Raw genomic sequence first — 24,392 nt, forward strand, 5'->3', positions numbered from 1 at the left:
TGAAGCAGTCAAGCTTTAGACTGGGTAACTTGTTCAGAGTCACTGAGCTAATGAGTAACAGAGCAGAGACAACCGCAGCAGGCTGACCCCACAGCTTACATTCTTAACTCCCACGCTATCCCCAGTCAAGAAGGTGTCAGCAGCTCCTGCCCTCAGATGTCCTTAACTTCTCTCACCCCAGGGAGTGTTTTCTGTTTTTGCCCCTTTGGCATCCAATACCCCTTCTTTCCTCTGGGGACCATGGAGTTGGGTTCCATGAGTTTGGGTGGCCTGGCATCAACCCTTAATCCAGTGGTGAACTGGTGGCCCTGTTCTGGTCCATGAGATCATCAAATCCACCCAACCAAAGTGATTGGTTGGTTAAGGAACGGGCACGGGGCCTGGTTAAGTCCACACCGCCAGGACTTTGTCCTGGGGCAAGGTATACAGGTCACAGCTGGGTCACACAGATATTTATAGTATCAGGGAAGCATGATAAGTACCATTCCCTGGCCCTCGGATGACATTTTAACATGAACTCTGTCTGCCACTCGTCTTTACGTGAGAGTCCTCATACTTATATGTTAAGTATACGTTGAGATTTTAATAGTGTACCTCCTAGGAAAGTTGCTTTGGAGAACAAGCAGAAGATCTGAAATATTAATTGTAATATAAAATTGGCAAACACTGTTCTAATTTGACCAGTTCTGGAATGAGTTCACCAAGAGAAGTCTTGATGCCAGAACTCAGCAAGAACAGCTTTTTTTTTCCCCAGAGAGAGCGGTCACGTGAGTTGGGGAGGGGCAGAGAGAGAGAGAGAATCCTAAGCAGGCTCCATGCCCAGCACAGACCCCAAAACAGGGCTAGATTTTATGATCATGAGATCATGACCTGAGCCAAAATCAAGAGTCGGACACTTAACCACCTGAACCACCCAGGCGCCCCAAGCACAGCTTATTTTTTAAATTCTGATGTCTGCTCTCTGTTCTGGACCAGAAGAAGCCGTGACTGGATCTCATGAGAACAAGGAAAGACCTCTGACAACACTCTTCCAACCCTAACTGATTCAAGTCGTTACTTGGCCCATCCCAATGGTGCATTAGTGTTTAGACATTTTACCCCAGGATTCTCATGAACGACCCCCCAGTCATTTGTAATAATTAAAAAATGGCAGTAAATCGTGCTTAATCATGAAGTAGAATTGGATGGTATAAAGTACTCCTCAGTTCAGAAAGATGTTCACACGCCTGGGGGGCCGCACCCAGACCTGTTCAACCATCCCATGAATGTGAGTCTGAGAAACTCCAGAGTCACTGAGTTCAGACCTCAGACCTTCACCTCCATTTGGGGTGGGGCTACATAGTTGGAGGCCCTGAAAGGGAGTGTGGGTGTATCTAATCAGACTCAGACACCTTGCTGCGGCTCTTTCTCCAGGATGTGCACACAGGTTTCTTGTCTCGGGCACTTCCAGATAAAGTGATTCCAGATCTTACAGGACAACCTTCATAGGCAAAGAGAGCACTCTTGGTCCACAAAAGATGATGTATTCATTTATGTATAACATTTAAAAATGTTCAAGGTTTTTTTCTCCTCCAAATTTTGACCATGGCACACCCCTGATCAAAAAACTTCAGAAGCTCTCGTGGCCTAATACAAAAAAGCACCCTGGCATTCACGGTGTTTCCCAGTATGGCCCCAGGATCTTTTCTCCAATGTTCCTTTATGCATCTGTTGCCCCAGAAGCCCCAGCTCTTGATCATCTACTGTATGTCCACATCCAGGTGCTAGGGGGCTCTCTGCTTGTGCTTCTGAGGTTAACTCAGGTTCAGGTGCCCTTTGCTTTTCCCACCCCAAGATGAATAGCTGTTGAGTTTGCCTGTTGGCTATCACTCCTTATTCTCCTTATTAGGATAGCAGCACCTTATTTTTTCGCTGGGAAGCCACTCCTCCCCTGCCCTCGTGTTCCATGGTTTGGCATCAAGCCTACATCCAGTGGAGGAACTGTGATCCTGGCCCGACTAGATCATCATCAAATGCACCCAGCCTAAATAACTGGTTGATTCAGGAGTAAGCCAGGACCTAATTAAGTCCAAGGACAACCAATTTCTGGATTTTGTAGACTGTTGTGATGAGATTCTTCTTTCTCCATCTGAAGCCATGAGGACTGTGGCCATCTCGTCTCCTTAGAGGGGGAGTCTGACTCGGAACTGGGCAGCCCAAGTGTGCATCAAGAATGACCAAGAAAAGCAACGTCCCATGTCGTAGGGCTAGATGCACTTGAGGTTTTCTGTTACATAAGCCAATAAATTCTCACTGTGCTCAAAACAGTTTGAGTTGAATTCTTTCACTCACAACTGAAGTTCTGAGTTCTAGATAAAGCTTCAGAGTGATTTCTTTGCATTCCTGTCTCCCACTTGATTATCTGATCCTTTCTCAGGAAGAAATTGCCCTGGACTTGGAGTCAGAAGATCTGACATTAAATCTGGTTCTGCTGTTTCCCACCTTTGGGACCTTAAGGTAATCCTTATCTTCTCTGAGTATTAGTTTCTTCATCTTTAAAATGGATCTGAGAATGCGTACCTTCTAAGGTTGTTTCCCTTCAATGAAATGACATTTTTTAATGTACTTGATAAAATATCCTGTCCTCAGAAATCATCTAGACATTTGTTACATTGTTCCATAGCTATTACTGCATTAGGCTGACTAGTCCTGGGACAGCGTCTTCTGGCCCTGAGCTTCTGTCCATCACCCCTGTGAAGGACATCTTTACATATCATATATTTCTCCCCTCTTGCTTCTTCAGTCATGGCCATAAGAGCTCCACGTGGGCGGACACCTAAGCCAAAGTTGTCATAATGCAGTGTCCTATGACTCAGCTTGGCTTAAACACATGATGTAGGCCAATCGGAATTTCACCCCTGTGAATTTGACCTCCAAGGCTAGTTGCCCTTAGAGATGTGTACAGGAGAAGAGACATCCTGATGTCAAGCTGTGACCCATGGCTGTGTTGTCCTGGGTACAGATTTAAAGACACCAGGAGACCTGTCTTCAGAGGGAGAGGATCGGTGCAGGGAGAAAAGCTGCCTCAATCCTGAACAGGTTTTTATCTTCCTGCAGCACCTGAATGTACCTTATGCCATTATAGAATCCCACATGATCCCTACATCCTTGCAATGAACACATTGTGGTATTTGGATCAGTTTGCCTCTTTTCTGTTCCTGGCTACCAGTAAACCACCCCCCCACCCCCCCTCTTCGAACCATGATGGGTCCCAGCTGGCACTGGGCATGACCAGAGGTTCTGGCAGTTAAATGAGTAGGCCCCATGTCACATGGTGATACAGAGTTTACAGCCACTGGGCTTTTACTCAGTCTGCAGCTCTTGGACCAGGGAACCCACTCAGATTTCTTCACAGCAGGAGAGAGGGTGGTGTGTGTACCCATTTCCCATTCCAGCAAGGGTTAGAAAGGATGGTTGAGAGCCTGGCATGAGCTGCTAATTCCACAGGCAAACTTAATATCTTGTTATTGTTCGCATTTCCTATCGCTTGTAAAACGCACACATAAAGCACTTGTGTTTCGGGGAGAGCCCAAAAGAAACTGCGACTTTCTACCTCCTGTGCCCACTTGTTCCCTCCACCAGTGTTCCCTCCGTTGGCTTTCTCCTCGGGGCAAACCTGAGGCCCCCGGAAGGTCTGTGAAGAATCTCAAGCCCTCTGCCATGTTGACTTTCTCAGACACTAAGGCTACAGTGGACAAATCTTGAGCAGCAGGGGGGACAGGGATTTCCTCAGAGGTTTGGGCTGACCATCCAGCACCAACTTGTCCTTTCTCTCTGTCATCCTTGTGGTGCCCACCCCTCCCTGCACAAGCACCCACTAAAGCTCATGAAATCTTATGCTCACGATTGTTGCTTGCTGCCGCCGGCTCTTCCCATCTCACAGGAGCAATCGTTAGACATACAGGAATCCTGTGAACTGGCTGTTCAACTGCTGGTAGCTGGAAATGGGCCATGATGGGAGCATTCATACCATGGAAATCTCCAAAGCTCCCAATCAGCACGTCCCCTGAAGAGCTGGTAATGAAACCTTGATTAGCACACCACTGCTTGGTCTCCTAAGAGGTGACATCGGTGATAGGTGACATCTGTATGTGGCTTCGCCTGCAGCCTAGACCGTCTTTCAGCCTGAGGAAGGGTGACGAGCATAGAGCTAGGGAGAAGCGACCAATACCCCATGTGGAGTTAAGTCAGTAACTTCGCAGTGATTTTGGTTTGGGGATACAGTAACGGTTCCTAAGTGCAGGCAGTGCTTTGTGAGTCAACAGCTGTTTTTTGTTTATTTGCACTGGTTTTAGCCAGAGCCTGGAAAAGGGGTTGGTTCCCTACCCCCCTCAAAGATGCTTCTCAGAAGTTGGCTCATGGCTGCCAAGAACTATGTACAGATTGTGTACATCAGAATATCTGGTTCATTCCTTCTGCTGCTGGCTTCTTGCCAGAAGGAGGAGACAGGAGCCCACCCCAGGCTCATTCCTGAGGGCAGTGCAACCGGTGAATCCCACTTCCTGTGGTGACTGCTGAGGGCAAGAGGCAAGGCAAGGGTCAAGTGGCCCTGAGGCTGACATTGTTGCTTTGAAGCCAATATTGTCATGAGCCGCAGGAACAAAGCTTGGCCAGAGGCCTTGGCTCATCCATTCCTACTTCAGAGAGCCTCAGGGACATCTGGGAAGTTTGTCAAATCCAAAGGATTCTGATTTGGTGAGTCTAGGGCCAGACTCTGTGTTTCTAATGGCCACCTGTACGATGGTCAACCCAAGCACAGTGATGGAAAAAACCTATATTATGCAGACGATCAACTAGAGGGTGACTGTATAATGAAAGATCTCACCACAGTTTTCCTTTAAATGCTGGAATGAATGCATTCGGTTTAAGAGATTCAATTTTCAGTCACTCAATTGCCATAAACCAAGAACAGCAGGGATTCTGATAAGATGTAAACCTCTAGGACTCCCTGCTTTGGTGCTGGTTAGAATCAGGGTGGCTTTCGGCCACAACAAAAATTGTTACAAATATAGGGTGTTAGCAAAAAAAAAAAAAAAAAAAAAAGAATGCCAGTGTCTCCTTTGACTACCTCTGTCCTAAATAGATTTGAACAAATGGCAAAAAGACTAGATGCTTAAGTATCCCTCTTGCAGAAGGAAAAAAAGCATAAAGAGGCAATGTGGTCAATGAAAACCAAGATGGGATTACAAACAGGCCTTCGAATGCTCATGACAGCTTCTGTGACAGGGCACCTAACCTCTCTGAGCCTGTTTTCTCATCTTCAAATAGGAAGGGAGGAGATAACTCCTAACTCCTACATGGCAAAAACATCAGGATGAGTAGGAGGGAAATATATATACATGTATATGTACATGTATACCAGGCATGTGACACAGAAAGTTTGGAGACCCCACCAATTAAATGCTGGAATTCATTTCTCAGAGCTTCAACTGCTTTGTCTGCAAAATAGTGGTCATGATAATCCCCACTGCATAGAGTTGTTTTAAGAATTCAGTGAGTACCTGACAAACATCTGGGACAGTTTGAGTATTGAAATACATACTGATAGTAAAGAATTCTAAAAACTGAATGAAGGAAGAATTCATGAGTCCATGCTGATATAAACAAATAAGACATATAAGAAAGTTCTTTTTTGTAGTTGAAAGCCAAGTAAGAATTGTAGAAGGAATGGCAGAATTAGAATGTAACCATTTGGCAACCATAACAATAATATTTGAGTCAGCCGAGAATCATCAATGGATGATTCATCATAGAGCTTTTGTATAATCTCATGGTATCTTAGGACAAAATAGTGACTTTACAGTGGAGAAACCCAGCAGACACTCCCTTTTACTGGGACTATTTGATAGCCTGTCCTTTCTATGAGGCATTAGGAAGAACTCATCATGTCTTCTGTGGAACTCCGAAAAAAGTGTGTAATCTGGATCTTGCCGTGAGAAAGACAAACCAAACTGAGGGGTGTTCTACAGAATAAGCTAGGCTGTTCATTTCAACAATATCAATGTCATGAAATAGAAAGAAAGATTCAGGAACTACTCCAGATGTCCAGAGACATGTCGAGTGAATGCAACACCTAGCTGTGGATTTTCTTTAGCTGGAAAGGACAATCTTGGAACAATTGGCAAAATCTGAGTAAGGGCTATCGATTAAGTAACTATATCACATCAATGTTAATATGATTTACATAATTGCAGTATGGTTGTGAGAAACAGAATTTTTAGGCAGGCTTTTAGGAAATATACACAAATATTTAGTGATAAAGGGCATCAGATCTATGGCATCTTAAATGATACAGAAAAAACGATTGATAGATCATTGATAGATTAGGTTTAGAAAGAAAATACAGTAAATTGCTAACATTTGAGGTAACAGGGTGAATGGTGTCCAGAGATTGACTATTTTAGCAACCTTTTTGTAAGTCTGAATTATGTTTTTTAAAAAGGTGCCCAGCATGTAATAAATGATGAGTAGCTCTTACAGTTGTTATATCAGTTAACAATATTAATGGAACCCTGAATCTGTTTTGATGAGTTTAGAAGCCAAAAAAGAAAATGTATACAAAAGCAACATGAGGATTTGCTAGAAAGCACTTTCTGGTCTTACAGTACAAAATGTAACTGCCCACCCGCCTTCTGTGATTCACTTCGTTTCAGTTCCTCTTGGCAGTGGTGGTCTAAGGATCGGGGTCCATGTGCGGTCTTAGAGGAAATGTAGGCTTCACGAAGTGCATCCTGCATGAGGTAGAGGCCAGTGGGGTATTCTCTGAGACCATGTCTTAGGCTCATAACCCCAGAAGGGACTGCAGTGTCCCAGATGTTGGGTCTACCTTCCAGCCCCAGAGAACTCTGTAGAAAGCCATTTCAGGTTAAAGGTTTAGTCTTGGCCTCGTTTCTGTCAATTTGGAGACATAAATGTAAGAGAGTGCTTTTAGCAGTACAAAGGGCCATAAAATACATCAATCTTACACATGTGCTGGGGAGCCTGTGGCTTTATGGTTAAGAGGGCAGCCTCTGGAGTCAGACAGATGGGTTCCAAATTCCAGATAAACCACTCACCAGATAGGCAATTTGGGGGCAGGTCAGTTAACCACTCTGCCCCCAATTTTCCTCATCCATAAAATGGGGATAATAACTGTAATACAGAACCAGACTCATAGGGATGGCATTCAGTAAATAAGAGAGTGCAAATGGCAGAGGTTTTATGTCCAAGCAAATGAAAGCATCTTCAGGTGTAAAATAATGAAGTTATTATGAAATTATCTAGGGGCGCCTGGGTGGCTTAGTCGTTTAAGCATCCAACTCTTGATTTCAGCTCAGGTCATGATCTCACGGTTCATGAGACTGAGCCCCCATTTGGGCTCTGCTGACACCACAGAGCCTACTTGGGATTCTCTGTCTCCCTCTCTCTCTTTCTGCCCCTCCCCGGTTCTCTGTCTCTCAAAAGAAATGAATAATTTTTTTTAAAGAAATTATCTAGGGGTGCCTGGGTGGCTCAGTTGAGCGTCTGACTTCGGCTCAGGTCATGATCTTGCAGTTCGTGAGTTCGAGCCTCGCGTGGGGCTCTGTGCTGACAGCTCGGAGCCTGGAGCCTGCTTCAGATTCTGTGTCTCCCTCTCTCTGACCCTCCCCCGTTCATGCTCTGTCTCTCTCCATCTCAAAAACAAAAATAAACATTAAAAAACAAGAAATGATCTAGAATCGGAACAGTTCTGATAAGGTTTGCTGGAGCCTCTCTCCTCCTCCGTTAGCTCTCCTGGCCGGCCTATCTTTTGATGATACCAGTCACCAGTAGTTTTCAGTGGTGATTTTCATGATGCCAGTAGGCCCTGGGGGCAGGGAGCTGCCTCCTCCCCTTCCTCTCCCACCTCACGCTTCCAGTTTGCTAGCTCAACCCAGGGCCCTTAAGACTTGTGTGATGTGCAGGAATTCATCCCGCGTGAGCAGCTCACCTGGAAAACATGGTTGCAGAGGGAAGTGCTGTGGGAAGGCCCCGGAGGTGTGAAACGTGTTTTCCCTTCACCTTCTGCCAGGGGCACCGGCCTGTGCAAATCCTGACCCCCACACGGAGTGAGGGGAAGAGAGCTGCCCCGCTGTGCGGACCGTGAGACCACACCCAGGGTGTCAGAACGGCACTTCCCCACAGGACTGTGTCATCAGAAAGATATTCCAGCAGCTCTCTGTCCCAAGCTCCACACCCGTGTTTCTGACTGCCCTTTGGACCTCTCTAGTCAGATGACCCGCAGGCATCTCAGACTCAGCCTTTCCTAAACAGTACCTCACCCCTACTGTCTCCCCTCTCTTTGGGGGGGGGGGATGGCATGAGCCAAGTCAGATACCTCACCGTCATTTTCCTCCAAACCCTACCAGATAGGAGGTCCTACCCATTCCACATGCCGCGTCGCTCCCTCTGATCTTCCTCCTCATGCCCTCCCTGCTGACGCTCCGGCTTTGTGAGCTCGCAGGGGCGCTGTGTCAGCAGCACCCTGTTTAGTCTCCCTTCACCACCTCCCCCATCCACTTCACTCTGCTTCACTCTTTAAGGGCAAGGTTACCTCTGAGGCAGGAAACAGGATTCCTCTCCCACATGGTGAGAGCTTGGGTCGGCCTCCCAATGCCTCAGGAGTGGCACTTGCACCTGTTACCACACAATCCCTGCCCACCCCTCCAGATTCATCTTGCCCTGAACACCGTGCCCTTGAGCATCTCAAAGTGCTCACTGGTGCCCTGCCTGGTCCTAACTCCTTCCCTGGAGGGCCTTTGAGCAAGGTCTTGTCCTGGCAGGCACTGTCCTTTCTCCTCCTTTTCACACTGTAAGATTCCTACCTACCCTTCACATTCAGCTCAGACATCTCCCTGTCTGCTCTCTCTTCCAGACTCCCAGAGCATGTCTTCTATAGTTGTTGTTCTAGTAGTTGTTTCTGTATTTACATGGTATGCTTTTCAAGATCCAGGATTCTGTCCTGGTGATCTGTGCTGCCAGCACTGAACTTGGCCGTGGTGGGAAGGGATGGATATGATGTACCTGTGGTACCACAGAGTACCAGTGTGCCTGGGAAGCATTGCCCTTTGCTAGAGCTTTATAATTTTGCCTAAGTACTTGAATGTTGATTCTATGAAAGGGGGAGTTCAAGGTTCCAAATTCACCTTTGTCTCAAATGTCTTTCAGTTGAACTTGTATTGTTTCTTCACCTGTTTTCCTGGTCCCCTGCCTTCTCAGCAGATCTCTGAAGGGAGTCTGTCTCTCTCTCTCTCTCTCTCTCTCTCTCTCTCTCTCTCTCTCTCTCACACACACACACACACACACACATTGTATTTTGGGTTCGCTGACTGGGGAAATATACTTCCCAATGGGATCAAAGAGCTGATCTTGTTTAAAAGGCTTTACCTATTATCCTTCAGAGAGAAGATCCACTCAATAGAACAGTACGGTAAACACTATAAAATGCTGACATCTCAGGTGTGGATTTCCACACGTGGTCATGTTTTCTTATGACATTTATTTTTTTTTTTAATTTTTTTTTTCAACGTTTATTTATTTTTGGGACAGAGAGAGACAGAGCATGAGCGGGGGAGGGGCAGAGAGAGAGGGAGACACAGAATCGGAAACAGGCTCCAGGCTCCGAGCCATCAGCCCAGAGCCTGATGCGGGGCTCGAACTCACGGACCGCGAGATTGTGACCTGGCTGAAGTCGGACGCTTAACCGACTGCGCCACCCAGGCGCCCCATCTTATGACATTTAGAAGCAGGGTTAGGCTGACCCTGGCACTTACCAGCCTTCGTTCTAATTTCTTGCACGTTGCGTATTGTTCCAAGTTTCTGATCATTTCTACTTTGGAAGGTGACCAAGATCCTGGCAGTGCCCACGGTCACACCAACTCTCTGTGCCTCCTCTGCCATGGGGGCTTACACTGCCTCCTGCTAGCTATGTTTTCTGGCAGGTGCGGCACATGCAGGGGTCAGACCCCACCGTTTGAGGAGATGGGAGCCTCCTGCACGGGATCTCATTTTTCTCCATCTGCACAGCCATTTGGGGCCTCAGGCTTCGTGACTCACACAGTGACTATCCATCTGCCCATTTACTTCAGAAAGGAAAAAGGATTTCTTCGCACACAGTTGGCCCAGATTCAGGCATGAGCTGAGTCATCATCTCACATGATGGTGGGAGCCACCTGTCTGACCCTAGATTGTAGCAAAGCTCCATCATAATGGGGCTCCCTATTACATGAAGGTGAATATTACTTGCAAACTAACCCCTGCACCCCCAAACCAACCTGAAATCCCAACCATGGGTCAGAGATGGCAGACGCTTGAAATTCCTGCCTCTAGATTTCCTCCCTGCTCCTTGTGGACATTCTCATTGACTGATGAACTCTTCTGCACTGAGCCTAGTGGCATCATCATCCAAGACAGCACTCCCAGTGATGGACAGCCCCTCACAATCCATCAGACTTGGCACCAGACAACGAAGCATACTGATACCTTAAGTTAGATCAGGAAGATGCGAATGTTTTCTGGATGAAGAGCGGAGTCTCTAGAAGGCTACTTTTATTTACCTGTATATATAGTTATTTTTTAAATGTTTATTTTTGAAAGAAGGAGAAAGAGCATGCATGTGAACAGGGGAGAGGCAGAGAGAGAGGGGGACAGAGGATCTGAAGCTGGCTCTGTGCTGACATAGAGAGCCTGATGCTGGGCTTGAACACACAGAATGTGAGATCATGACCTGAGCTGAAGTCGGATGCTCAACTGACTGAGCCACCCAGGCGCCCCTGTATATATAAGTATATATTTTGGGAGTGTGGGGGAAGTGGGAAGAAGAAAGTATACACACACACACACACACCATTAGTTAATAGGGCTGTCAAAGTCTAGGAGTCTGGGATCAAAGGGTCAGCAGGGTGGTTTCTTTTGAAGGCTCTGAGGGACAGTATGTTCCATGCCTCTCTCCTGGCTTCTGGTGGCTTGCTGGCAATCTTTGGCATTCTGTCACTTTTAGAGGCATCACTCCAATGCCTGCCTTGTTGTCCACAAGGCGTTCTCCCTCTGTGCACGTCTGTGTCCACATTTCCCCTTTTATATAAGGACACATCATATTTAATTAGGGCTCAACCTAATGACCTTATATTATCTTGATTAGCTCCATAAAGACCTTATTTCCAAGTAAGGTACTGGGGGTTTAGGACTTCATATGAATTTGAGGATGACACACTTCACCACTCATGTCACACAGGCATTCAAGTGTATTATCATTTTTCAGCAAATTTTTAAGCACAGTCTAAACATTCATCGGGATCTTTCTTAAAATTTTTTTAATGTTTTATTTATTTTTGAGACAGAGACAGAGCGTGAGCAGGGGAGGGGCAGAGAGAGAGCGAGACACAGAATCCAAAGCAGGCTCCAGGTTCTGAGCTGTCAGCACAGAGTCCAACGCAGGGCTAGAACTCACAAACCGCGAGATCATGTCCTGAGCTGAAGTTGGACGCTTAACCGACTGAGCCACCCAGGCGCTCCTGGATATTGATTTCTTAACTTGAATATTCTTGGGAATTTTTCTATATCAGTAAATACAGACATGCCTGTCTCAGTCTTCTTAATGGCTACTTAGAACGGCATCATATGGGTTATTTATTTAACTTGTCTCCTGGTGATGGACATTTAAGCTCCTTTCAATCTTTTGCTGTTACAACAAATTTTCACTGGATGTCCTTGAACATGTTATTTCACACCTCAACTGCAAGTGTAGTTGCAATGGAGATCCTTAAACATGGACTTGCTTGTTCATAGGGTAAGTGCATTTTGATTTCATTATCTATGTAAACTGCTCTTAATTGCTGGAAGAAAGGGCAGAGGATTTAGGCTTATCAGTTTAGCTAATTGCCACCATGGATCCCTTTCAGGTTAAAATAAAGGACTTAAAAGAGCCCACAGAAGGAAGGAGGAGGATCTTTCTAAAATCGGTACTTGTGAAACACAATTTGAAATGACGCCCTTAGTCTGTGCCACCCAAAGTCACTTCTCTGCCTCTGCTGTAAGACTGTCTCCTCCCTCTGAGCACAAAGACTGGGGCTGGGTCCAGGGACTCCTGACCTGCCTGAGCCTTGAGCTCAGAATCCAGAGGAACACAGGCCGGGACAATGAGGGGGCACTGGAGGGTGGTGGGCAGAGCCCCTTCACGTCCCCTGAAGACCAGGCCCAGTGTGGATGCAATGGACATTATTGTTCCTCCCTGATACCCTTCCTAGGGAATATCTGTTCAGCTGTTGTGAAATGCTCAACCTCCAGTTGGGTTTTGGCCAGGAACCCTCCCCATTCCGGGTGGAGGGCTGTAACCCTCCTGGGGGTGTGAGGGCATCTGAAGTCAGTCACATAGATAACAGCATGGCACAATCTTGTAACGTAACTGCCAGCTGGATACTTGGAAGCCTTCCCCTTTTGCTTACATGTGAAAGCCTGTCTTGTGGAGGTTAACTTGCCGTGGCCCATTCCTCATGGAGTCACAGGGCGTTAGCACTGTAAGGGAACACAGAAGCCTGGTCTTTAACCCTGGGGAAACTGACGTGCAAAGAAGTGAAGTGACTGACCCAAGTTTCTCTAAGCAGAAGCAGCAGAAAGTGGGTTATATATCCACCCACCCACCCAGACTTTCATGCACACAACCCATCCACACCTACCCGGCGTTACTGCTGTCATTAAGCAGACCCTACCCCTGCTATCTTAAGAGAGCATAGCCCTGGAGACAAGGCAGCCGCGAACAAATGATTTGCATTCGTAAAGTGTGCACAAATACAGAAGTTAAATGAACAGAAATGAAAGCTTTGAGGGCTGGGAAGGAGACCTTCATGGTGCCAGGAGGGTGTGGGCATTGGAGACCGCTCCAAGGAGCTTTGGCCCAGAGGGGCTTCACGTATGAAGAACAGAGCTGCTGAGGGGCCTTGTCTCCCTCATTCTGTCAGAACCAGCAAAGCACGACAGAAGCATTTCTTCTCAGGCCACTCCAGACTTAAAACACGAAGGAGAAAATTGCCCCAGAAGTCAGCCTCCAACTGCAGAAGCCTGTACTGGCTCAGGAATACAGAGTCTTCCAGGTTGTGTAAAGGATGGTTTGCTGCAGAGGCCAGCTCTCCTGCCTCCCATCTGGGAAGGGAGTCAGAATACTTTGCTTCTATTGGTAAAAAAAAAAAAAAAAAAAAAAAAAAAAAAGAAAGGTTTGTGTGGAGTTGGGGATACCAGCCTGCAGAAAGCTGCTAAGCACTCAGGCCTAACCAGTGCTTCCCACCTACAGAGGGGAGGCCTGCTGGCCTCCTCCCCAGCCGGGGCAAGCGCAGTGCTGGGGGAGTTGTTCTCTGCGTTCTTCAGCCTGATCTTCCGCGGGCCCTGTTTTGTGCCAGGCATAATAATTTGTGTCTTCCCGGTAAATTTAAATGTAGCTCAGAGCCATGAAAAGATGTTAGTACAGGTCCGAGACTTGGGATGTCTGAAGTTGAGCCCAAGCATTACTGCTGACCAGGTCAGTGATCCAGCGAGTACCCCTTAGGCCTTGGTTGCTGGTTAGGGTAATTGTGAAGATGTAGGACAGGAACTTTGCCAAGAGTAATCTGGCTTTCTGATAACTGCAGTCCATGGACACTAACAAGAGAACCAGCCTCCATTTCACTTGGACTCCACATGAGGCTATGAGCTCCATTTTACAGATGAGAAAAGTAAGGCACACAGTTACTTGACCAAGCTTACAAAGCCTGTAACTCCATTAAGAGCAGGGATGTGAACCCATATCTTTCAGATGCTGGACCTTGCTAGGTCCAAATGGCTCAACAGAAAAGAGATCTTAATAACAGTACTTTGCTCCATTCCTACCCACTCCTTATCATGCAAGGTAACTCATTTCAGTAGTTCATTGCCCAGCAAGACACAAGGAAGGGCATTGGAAGAAATAGAAAGAGTAGCCTTTCTGTTTGGTTTGCAACTAACCAAGGGTAAGAGTGACTAAGGGGAAAGATGTTTTGGGGGGATGGGAAATGCAGTGGGGATTTTATTGTTTCAAAAACAGTTATCTAATTTTGTGATCCAGGAGGGGTGAGTCTAGGGTCTAAGTCTTACCCTCATCAGCTTATGTGAAACGATAGCTGCTGGTGGTCCCCTAATTCAGAGACATCTGTGCACTGTCTTAGGAACAGTCCATGTAGCTTTTCAACCAAAAGCTGGTGCGTGCCAGTGTGAAGAGGCACCAGGCATTCTGCGAGGTTTCTCCTCCAACCCAGCTGTTCGGTTGTGTTTGAGACAAGGACCTGGTCTAAGTGCCACTATCTGTCTGGATAAAAATAGATGAGTCCTTTCAGCTGATTGATATGGCTGAATCCTTAAAACATGAAAGCAGTAGACGGAAAAAAATTCCCCACCTATATCCACAGCCAGCAGATAGCGGAGGACGTGGCAGCAGAAATGCACAGGCCCACTGAGGGTTTTTCTTTCATGTTGGTCATCCATTTCACAGTTCACCCAGGCACCCTGCTTCTTATTCTTCTTGCCTCTCTGGACCATTGCAAAGCAGCTCTTGGCCAAATTTATTCTCTTCTCCAAGTCTCAGTTCCTTATGGATACATGGATTGACTGGATTGAGTCTCTCTGGGATCATATGCAGTCCAAAATCTATGGATGCTCTTCATCTCCTGTGTTTGCAGACTAAACCAAGGGGTGGAGAGGGGGAGGGGACAGTGGGAGCAGTGTGCCCCGGGGCCCTGACATGGACATTGATGTGCACTGTCAATAGGAAATTTAAACGATAATAAAACCAACTAAAAACTGGTGTGCTTTTTTGTTATGATCTGGCACTTACACACAAAGTCCTGATAAAAAGCTCCTCTCTGCAGGGTGGTTTGTGGTACTCTCCTCTTCTTGGTATGCACCTGAGTGAGACTCTTGGCTGGTAGCACTAGCAGCTCAATTCAGAAAAGGTTAAAAGAAGACTTTGTTGGCCTGCGTAAGTGAAAACACCAGGAGATACAATCACACCTTATAAATAAATAAACTTAAAAAAATTTTTTTAAGTATAATATATCCTTTATGTAACATATACACACACACAAGTCAACTCAAAGAGTTTTTACAAACTGAACACACCCATGTTACCAGCACCCAGAACTGAGAAGTAGAACATTACCAACATCCCAGAAACCACCCCACCACCTTGCTCCTTCCAATCACTACTGCTCCCCAAGAGTAACAGCATAGATTAGTTTTGCCTGTTTTCAAACTTTATGTAAATCATACACCATTTTAAAAAACGTATGATCGCTTGTTATTTCAAGTGATGGCAAAAGCATTGCTGTTTTTTAAGCATTTTGTAAATATCCTTTTGATGGCTGCAGAATCCCAAATCAGGGAGATACTGTAGTTTACTTAACCATTCCCTTCTTGCTGCAAATTAATATTTGCTAGACCCAGGGCTTTCCTGCTGGCTAGGCAGATCTGGAATCTACAGAGCAGGCTTAACATGTAGCTTTTGATGTCCCCAAAAGTTAACTACTAATAGCCTACCATTGACCAGAAGTCTTAATGACAGATAACACAAAGAGTTGATTAACACCTATATCGTATGCTATCTATGTTATGTACCATATTCTTGCAGTGAAGTTATTTAGAGAAAAGAAAATGTTATTAGGAAAATCAAAGGAAGAGACAATACATTTACATACTGAACTGCTTTTATGAGAAAAATCCATGTACAGAGTAGGCCACCAGGAAAGCAGGCTGGAAATCTCAGGCAGGAACTGTCGGTCCACGGGTGGAATTTGTTCAGAGAAGCTTCTGTTCTGGTCTGCAGGCTTTTCAAACAATTCAGTCAGGTGCACACACCCCCACCTTCCCCAGCCATCTAGGATAGTTTCCTTAAAGCTAACTAGTTTCCTTAAAGCTAAAATGCCTTCACAGCAACACCTAGATTACTATTTGATTGAATAATAATGAGACTACAGCCTCCCCACGATGACACCTAAAACTGACCATCACAAGGACACACAATCGATGCGATAGGTTGTTTAATTAATTCAAAGGTCCATCCTTGTCTCCTCCTCTGCAGTTGTCACCTTTAGCGTTAATCAAATACATTTTCTTACTGTCGTCATCTGTTTCTGGAATCTCATTTGCCTGTTCATCCATCCTTCTGTCAGTACCACACTATCAATATATTTTTTGGTTTTGAGAGACAGAGCATGAGAGCGTAAGCCACTTACAAGCTAGGAAGGGGCAGAGGGAGGGAGAGAATCTTAAGCAGGCTCCACATCCAGCATGAGCCCGATATCGGGCTCAATCTCACAACCAGGAGATCATGATCTCAGCCAAAATCAAAAGTCAGACACTTAATCGACCGAGCCAGCCAGGTACCCCAAGTATAGCTTTTATAATAAGTCTACACATCTGAGAGAGCAAGTCCTTCCATATTATTTTCGAGTACAGTTGACCTTTGAACAAAATAGGTTTGAACTGCATGGGTCCACTTTTACATGGATTTTTTTTCATAAATGCAGTTCAGTGTGTAAATGTATTTTCTCTTCCTTTGATTTTCCTAATAACATTTTCTTTTCTCTAGATAACTTCACTGCAAGAATACGGTACATAACGTAGATAGCATACGATATATGTGTTAATCAATTCTTTGTGTTATCTGTCGTTAAGGCTTCCGGTCAATGCTAGGCTATTAGTAGTAAAGTTTTGGGGAAGTCAAAAGTTATCTGTTAAGTTTTAACTGCAGGGTAGGAGGAACCACTGGCACCTATAGCCCCCACATTGTTTAAGGGTCAACTGTGTCATGTACAAATTATTTTTGAAGAATGATGTGCATCTTTTCAAGTATTCCATATTGAATTTTGAGACAAAATAAAACACCTCTGTGGTAATTTAGGCATCAGACTAACTGATTTGCATGTGCTCCTTGGATTAAAACTTCTATTATTATTATTATTATTATTATTATTATTATACATGTACTAGAAATTTTTTCCTTGGTCTTTTAAAAAACTGAGGGGTGCGCATCTTTGCAAATGTAAAATTATACAAGCAAGTATACTACCATGGCTCATATGTACCTTAATTAAAGATTGGTTAAGTTTGAGACAGGGTTAATCCCACTGCTCAGTGCATGCTGTCTGAACATTATATCTTGGAATGATATTCAGTGAAGTGATTAAAACTAGTCAGTTTTTCACAGTGGCAGTAATGTTATTATTGTAGTGTCAGTGTACATTTGAAATGCTCTGTCTCTGCTTTTTATATTAGTTACAAGAAATGGAAACCATAGGGTGGATATTCATTCCAATTCACTAAATTAGGGGTATTTTTAGGATTCAGTCTTTATTTTTTAAATTAAGATCCAGCTTCACATTATTTTCTTCTCTCAAGTTTCTGGGCCAGTGTAATAGAAGAGTAGCTTGAGATTGGTCAGCAAGCTGTTGAAGAGAAACTATTATCACTTCACACATTTCTTTGTGTGTGTTGATTATTTTTGTTGAATTGGAACCTGAAGTTGATATGGAATAGAAGGTATCATCCCAAACTTACAAATGAAGATTTTTAAAATATGTTCATCCGTTTTTGAGAAAGGGAGGGAGGGGCACCAGTGGGGGAGGGGCAGAGAGAGAGAGGGAGAGGGAAAGAATCCCAAGCAGGTTCCTGCTGTCAGCGTAGAGCCCCATGTGGGGTTTAATCTCACCAACCTCGAGGTCATGACCTGAGCCAAAACCAAGAGTCCCATGCTTAACCAACTGAGCCACCCAGGCGTCCCATGTAAAACAAATGTAAACTTGAACTGATTGTATGCTAATAAAATACTATGCAAGTAGTTTTAATTTTGTATTTTGTATTTTATATATATATATATTTTATATATATATATTTTATATATATATATATTTTATATATATATATATATTTTATATATATATATATATTTTATATATATATATATTTTATATATATATACATATATATAATTTTGTATTTTATATATATATACATATATATATATGTATATATATATATATTTATGTATATATATATGTATGTATATTATATTTAAGACTTTACATGACTTTGAAAAAAAGGGTCTGCTTGGGGCATCTGGGTGGCTCAGTCAGTTAGGTGTCTGACTGTTGATCTCAGCTTAGGTCTTTATCTCAGGGTTGTGAGTTCAAGTCCCACATTGGGCTGCATGCTGGGTGTGAAGCCTACTTAAAAAAACCGGGTGGCTCAGTCGGTTGGGCGGCCGACTTCGGCTCAGGTCATGATCTCACGTTCCGTGAGTTCTAGCCCCGCGTCGGGCTCTGTGCTGACAGCTCAGAGCCTGGAGCCTGTTTCAGATTCTGTGTCTCCCTCTCTCTGACCCTCCCCCGTTCATGCTCTCTCTCTGTCTCAAAAATAAATAAACGTTAAAAAAAAATTAAAAAAAAATACAAATAAAAAAGGGATCTGCTCCTAAAAAACCTAGGTATCTTTTACACTAGTAAAACTATTACTTAAATGGATAAGATACCATATGAATTATTTCATTACTGTTTTTATTTTTTTATTTACTTAAAAACATTTTGAGTATAGTTGATACACAATATTATATTAGTTTCAGGTGTACAATTATATTTCCACTTTTAAACTGCAGAAGTAATGCCCAATCATTGTGGGAAAATTAGGAAATTGTAAGAAATTAAAACCTCCAGACATTCTGCCACTTAATAAAGAAATGCTATTAGCACCGTGGGTTAATGTTTCCATATACATGTTTTGCATGTACTTGTGTGTGTCACATGGAAACAATACAACACAGTGTTAAAATCATGGGATCTAGAGACAGACTGTCTCAGCACTGCCACCTAACAGTTTTGTGATCTTGGGAGTGTTCGTTTTTCAATGCCTCATTATTCTAATCCATAAAATGGCAATAATAAAGGTACTTATTTCAGAGATTGTTGTAAGAATCAAATGCAAAGCACTCAGAATAATCCCCAGAGTATAATAAATGCTAAATAAAACTTTTTGATTTTGTAGTATTTCAGTATATATATGCATAGACCTACTGTTTAAAAAATCTGTTCAAACAGAGAGCCCAGAAATAAATCCATGCATTTATAGTCAATTGATCTTCCAGAAAAGTGCCAGAAACACACAATGAGGAAAGGATTGTGTCTGTAATAAGTGATGTTGGAGAAACTGGAGATCCACATGCAAAAGAAGGAAATTGGACCCTTATCTTATACCTTATACAAAAAGACAAAAACCAACTCAAAATGGATTAAAGAGTTCAATGTTAAGCCCTGAAACTGAATAAAACATAGGGAGAAAGCTCCTTGACATTAGTCTTGGCAATGATTTTTTTTTTTTTTTTGGATATGGACCCAAAAGTACCAGCAACAAAAGCAAAAATAGACAAATGGGACTGCATCAAACTACAAAGCTTCTGTACAGCAAAGGAAATAATCAACAGAAAGATAATCTACAGAATGGGAGAAAATCTTTGCAAACTTTGTATCTGATAAGGGGTTGATTTCTAAAATAGATAAGGAAGTCCCAGAACTCAATAGCAAAAAAAAAACTAATAGCCTGATTTGAAAATGAGCAAGGACCTGAATAGACATTTCTCAAAAGAAGACACACAAATGGCTAACAAGTATATAAGAAGATGCTTAACGTTGTTAAGGGAGCATCGTTATCAGGAAAATGCAAGTCAAAACCACAATGAGATATCACCTTACACCCATTAGAACCACTATTATAAAAAGTCAGAAGATAGTTGGCGTTGGCAGGAATGTGGAGAAAAGGGAACCCTCCCTCACGCACTGTTTGTGGAATGCACATTTGTACAGTTACTATGGAAAACAGTATGGAGGTTCCTCAAAACCTTAAAAATAGAACTACCATATGATCCAGCAATCCCACTTCTGGGTGTATATTCAAAGGAAATGAAATTACTATCAAGACATAATTTGCAGTCCTATGTTTATTGCAGGATTATTCACAACAGTTAAGATATGGAAACGAGCTAAGTGTTAACAATGGATGAATGCATAAAGAAAACGTAATATACATATACAATGGAATGTTATTCAGTCTTTTAAAAAGAAGGAAATTTTGTCATTTATGACAACATGGATAAACTTGGAGTACATTATGCTAAGTGAGATAAGCCAGACACAGAAAGACAAATACTGCATGATCTCATTTAAATGTGGAAACTAAAAAAGTCTGTTAGAGGCAGAAAGTAGAGGAAATGAGGAAATGTTGGTCAAAGGGTATAAGGTTTCAGAGATGCAGGATGAATAAATTCTGGAGATCTAAACAGTAAGGTGATTATTGGCAACATTGTATTATAGTTTGAAATTTACTAAGATTACTTGAAGTTTACCAAGAGAATAAGTTTTATTCTCACAAAAAAAAAAAAAACAAAAACAAAAAACAAAAAAACCCACTGTGAGGTGATGGATATGATAATTAGTTTGATTGTAGTAATCATTTCACAAAATATATGCATAATAAAACATATTGTACATCTTAAATATATATAGTTTTTACTGGTCAATTATACTTCAGTTAAGTAGGAAATATATATATATATATATATATATATATAAATTTATATAAGTACATATACACACCAGGGTCATCTATAGGTTAGATTTTTCTCATTGGTTTTTTTAAAAATCAACTCTATTGAGGTATAATTTACATGCAATAGAATGTACCCATTTTAGGGACCCAGCTTGATGAGTTTTGAAAAAAATATATATATTCTTGTAACCACTACCACCACCACCACCCCAGTCAAGATATAGAGCATTTCCATCACCCCTGAAAATTCCCTCTTGCCTCACCCCACTTTCCACCACCCCGACTTCCTGGCCCCAGGAAACCACTCATCTGCTTTTTGTTAGTATAAATCAGTTTCCCTTTTATAAGATTTCAAATAAATGGAATTATATAGTATGTGTTTTTTGTGCCTGGATTCTTTCACTCAACATGTTTTTGGGATTTGTCCATGTTGTTGCATGTATCAGAGTTGATTCTTTTTATCACTAAGTAGTATTTCATTTTCTGAGTGTATTACAGTTTGCTTATCCATTCAGTGTTATTTCGTTTCCAATTTTCAACTATGATGAATAAAAGCTACTATGAATATGTATGTGCCGCCTTTACGAGGGCATACCTTTTCATTTCTTTTGGGTAAATAGGTAGATTTTGAACCCAGAACCCAGTAGTAACTTGCTTCATTGGGGGCTTCCAGGGAGGTACTCTCACAGAAGGGACCTGGTTCCAAAGTGGGCAGCCTCTACCTTAGACGGGAGCAGCCTGCCCACCTATGTCCTATTGGCTAATAAGAGGACTATTTTAACAGTTGTCTTTCCATTTGTTGAGCTGTACATTAACCAGAGAGCAGGTGCCCTTCCTCTTCTAGGTTCATGTACAGTTCACATGAAGCTAAAGGTGATTCAGGATGGATTTATTATGAAGGATTATAAGGGCTAACATTCATTAAACATTCTGTTTGCTCATCATCTCAGGTATGTTTTATTATTGAGCCCTCAAAACCACACTGTGAGATGGGAGCTGCCATTTCTCCATTAGGCAGATGAGAAAACTGAGGCCTGGAGAGGTTAAGCAACTTATCCCAGGTTACCTACCCAGTAAGTAGTAGAGACAGAATTTGAACACGGGTCAGTCTCAGTCCATAGCCTATGCTCTTAACCCAAGTTACGCTCCATATAGTGTCTGACTCATATTACTAGCTTAGTCATATTATTGGTGGTCAATGCCTAATTGCCGCTAGGTTTCCCATAAAGTCATTTTAGGTACATTGAGATGACTCTCTCTATTTGATTATGTGGAACCTAAATCAAAGGCAGCCTCACACCCCAAAGAAGAAAAAGCCCTCTAAAAAAGTGCTCATATTCCATTATATTGTGGATTCAGCCATGCATTTATTACTCCAGCCATCCCTTCACCAACCATTTATTTACCTAGCTCTTAGTGATAGACACTGTGATTGACTCTCCTTTTTCCATCTGTAGAGTGGGCTTCTGCTCAGTCATGATTAGTGTGCTCTTCCTCCCCGCTTTCTGGTGGAGGGGTGGACCCTTGCACCCCAGTTTTTGAGTTCCTGCCCCAGTGCGTCGGGCACCTGCCCCACCCTGGCAAAGCGCATGTTGAGCCACAGCTGGGTCTGCCCACTTTCAGCCCTTCTGGGAGCTCCCAGCACCCATCCCCCTACTGGACTGTAGGCTGCCCGAATACAGGGACACTCTCTCATGCATCTTCCCTTCCTTTGGACTCACCCAGCAGGATGCATGTGCTGAAAAATTGCTGGGGATGAAGGGCAACCTTCGGCAGTGTTCCGTGTGTGTCCAAGGAGGGGGTTTACATTTTTGACTGGCTGCTCTCTGGGCTGGGTGTTTTATATGCATAAACTATTTGCACCCTTGCAACAATCCTAAGAGCCAGCAGTGTGAGTCCATCTGTTAGTCACAAAGAGGGAAGCCTAGATGAGTTGCAGGAGCTCGCACAGCCTGTAAGTGGTGGAGGGTGGCGGGGGGAGGCCCTCTCTGTGAACACTGTGTGATTATAACAGGGTGTGGTAGTGCTCCTTACACAGCACCTTCGTTATCAGAAAGTGGGTGCCACAAGCCACAGGAATCCTACTCCGCTAGACGCACGATCTGCGACTAAACAGCATTTGTCCTCTGCAGTCCTGCCTTGTGTTACTACTGTGTTTTTTGTTCTCGTGACAGTTAAGGTTGTAAACATATTTGCCCGGCTTGTCCATTGAGCCTGAGGACACCTGACTTCATCTCAGCCCTTTATCCTCTGGTGAAGAGTATAAGCAGCCCCTTCCTGCAGGCAGCAGCTAATAAAGCGTTTCATTTATCCCAGCTCATCCTTTGCCCAGATGTTAGGGTTTCTATCATGTTGCTTTGTAGTTATTTAATTTGCTCTTGGAAGAGTGACTGTCAGACGGAAATGCTTGAGAATGGAGCTTGTGAAATGTGTGTAAAAGTTCTCTCTCTATGCAACTCTTGAAGGTAGTCAGGCAAGATAGATAGGCAACATTGTCTTGAATTCCTGGTTTATGGTGGTGGAGGGTCAGTATTTCAGATGGTGGTTTTTTCAACATTAATTTAAGACATATTACTGGTAAAATGCTAATCATGGTGCTAAGCCCTGGGGATGGGTGACCAACCCACACGTAGGCCTTCACTCAGAAGTGCATGCTACAAGTGTCATCCATAAAGAGCCCCTGCTGTCATCCTAGATTTTGAATTTGGGGTGTAAGTAGTAAAGAAACATTCTTTTTTCTTTAAAGATGGAATGTTGGAGGGGCTCCTGGCTGGCTCAGCCAGTTAAGCATCTGACTTTCGGCTCAGGTCACGATCTCATGGTTCACAGGTTCGAGCCCCTCGTCGGGCTCTGTGCTGACGGTTCCGAGCCTGGAGCCTGCTTCGGATTCTGTGTTTTCCTCTCTGTCTGCCCCTCCCCTGCCCACGTGCTGTCTCTCTCTCTCTCAAAAATAAATACACATTTAAAAAAAAAAAGATGGAAAGCTGAAAACATTCTGAGTGAATTTTAGGGTTCTGGCTACTTGGCCCTTTGTTGGCTCTCATTGTAGTTAGAGTTTTACCTCTCCCCTGAAGTCAGCAGTTCTTTTCCAGACAATCGAGCATTCTTGGTAATATTATTTACTATTCTTGAAACAGATTTCTTCCCAACTACCCATAACTGACAGAGGAAATCAAGAGCCCTTTTAGGATATTTATTGCAGTGCCTTTTCCCATGTTGCAGACACAGAACAAAATCTCTTACACAATACTTCACTGTGTCAGGAAATCTACTATATTCTGGAAACATGTAATTCAAGGTAAAAATAATGTTGAGATTTTCTTCCTGTGGTGCTGAAGGCCCAAAGGGAGATCTGTCTCCAGCAAAGAGTACTTGAGAAAAATGTTTTCTCAGCTCTTTACTTAAATATATATTTTTTGATGAATTCTTGGGACACATCGATCCTAAAGGAGATTTCAATAGATCCAATCTTTCAACTGAATCCCTGGCAGCTTTGTTTTGTTGTTGTTGTTTTTCTTTAGAGAGAGAGAGAGAGCATGAGCAAGGGAGAGGGGCAGAGAGAGGGAGACACAGAATCCAAAGCAGGCTCCATGGTCAGCACAGAGACTGATGTGAGGCTCGATCCCATGACCCTGAGATCATGACCTGAGCTGAAGTCAAGAGTCAGACACTTAACTGACTGAGCCACCCAGGCACCCTGTGGCCACTTTGTTTTTGATAGGCGATGTCATATCACCTTTCTCATTCAGTTTGTGATGTCTCAG

Source organism: Lynx rufus, unplaced genomic scaffold, assembly GCF_022079265.1.
Source record: "Lynx rufus isolate CCGP_SWC_20201006 ecotype Redwood Valley unplaced genomic scaffold, mLynRuf1.p SCAF_1, whole genome shotgun sequence".
NCBI lineage: Eukaryota > Metazoa > Chordata > Mammalia > Carnivora > Felidae > Lynx > Lynx rufus.